A 1,845-nucleotide genomic window follows, 5' to 3' on the forward strand; every position below is an offset into this window, starting at 1 on the left:
GCCTCGAACTCGGAAATCCACCTGCCTCTGCCTCCCAAGTGCTGGGATTAAAGGCATGCGCCACCACCGCCCGGCAATTAAATTCATTCTTACATAAGTTTTACTAGCCATGACATCTTCCCTGGGTTTCTACCTGCAAACCAAAGTGGTACAAGGAACTAGAGGAAAACAATCACTGAAAACTACAAACAGAAAAGACTCTTGGATGTACACAACATAAACCTAACCTCTGGAGAACAAGGTAAGGACACAGTCGTTGCTTTCTGTGAAAGAGATTAGTCACACGGTTGGCCAGACAGCACTGTTGCAGAACAAACACAGTGGGAAAGGCAGCTCTCCAACCCCAACACACCTAGCAAGAATGACAACTAGAGGGACAGAAATCTAAGCGGCACTTTGCCACATTACAGAACCAGCCTGCTAGCTAAGCATCAGTGTGAGCTCAGTCTACCTCATATCTCCAACTCATAACTTGGGAATCATCCCTTCCGTGTAGGTTACCAAATCAAAGGACCCAGGTTCAATTCCTAGCATCCACGCGGTGGCTCACAACCATCTGTAACTCCAGTTCCAGGGGATCTGACGCCCTCTTTCTAAACTCTATGGGCAGCAGGCGAATATATGGTGCACAGACATACATGCAAACATTCACACACATAAAACAAATAAACAAATAAAATCCCAGAAAATAAGAACAATGTAGAAGAAATGAAAGTCCTGTACGTGGGGCTGGGAAGGCTCTTTTCATGAATGAAGGCGACTGTGCCGAGACTGGAAACCCAAGTTCCATCCTCAGGTCCTCCATGCTGGGACTCTGCTACAGTTGCCTCTGGTCTTCATATGGTGTACACACAACAGATAGAGAGATAACCAGGCAACTCAAGTTGCTTCAAGTACCTGTAGCACTCACTGAGCAGCAGAGCAGGAGAGGAAGAAGCAAGCCGACCTTCCTCAGACAGTTAACTCTTTTCACTTTTAGGAATGCAGGAATCTGCCACTTAGAGTGCAATTCCTAAGGCAAAAGCTTCAACTCTCCACCTACCAAGAGTGGATAAAGAACTCTGCCAATATGAGGAATAGGTGGGATCTTCCAACCCACAAAACTGTCTCTTTTCCTTTTCAAAATGGAGACTTTTAAGACCCTATTTTACTCAAAAGAGACTTAAATAAACCCTTCATTGACTGTAAGGGACCTGGTTCCCTCCCCCACCCAGGAAAAAACAGATCATAATTTACATATGGCCTGCCTTTGTTTGCTGGCTTTCTATAAATTCTAAATAAGCCACTAGCACTGTGGGAAAGGGTTTTAGATTTCTTTCTCCCTCCTCCTTTTGGCTAAAACTGGAAATTCCCTTACTATGTCCCTCAGCTTCCATGGAGTGCAGGGGAACTTAGGCAGTAGGTTTGACCATTTAAGTACCCAAGTAACAAATACTGTTGACTTGAGAAGTAAAGCAAGAAAGCCTGAAGCCTCCGCATGTTAGCACAAGCTATGCTCATACACATACTGAACAACACGAACATACCTCCCAGCCCCAATACAAAGGAGCTCATATGGTGAGAGAGGATCTCTCCTGACACAGGGCTCCCTGGGAACTTTGTAGACCTTGCTGGCCTTGAATTTAGAGATCTACTGCTTCTGCCTTCCAAGTGGGCCACCACTCCTGACTTGGCTTCAGAGTTTTATCCCAAAACAGACAGGGTTTCTCTGTGTAACCATGGCTGTCCTGGAACTCTCTGTAAATCCAGCTAGCCTAGAACTTAAATATCTGCCTGCTGCTGGGTGGTGGTGGCGCACGCCTTTAATCCCAGCACTTGGGAGGCAGGGGCAGGCGGATTTCTGAG

This window comes from Mastomys coucha, unplaced genomic scaffold (genome assembly GCF_008632895.1).
Source record: "Mastomys coucha isolate ucsf_1 unplaced genomic scaffold, UCSF_Mcou_1 pScaffold5, whole genome shotgun sequence".
In the NCBI taxonomy this organism is placed as follows: Eukaryota; Metazoa; Chordata; class Mammalia; order Rodentia; family Muridae; genus Mastomys; species Mastomys coucha.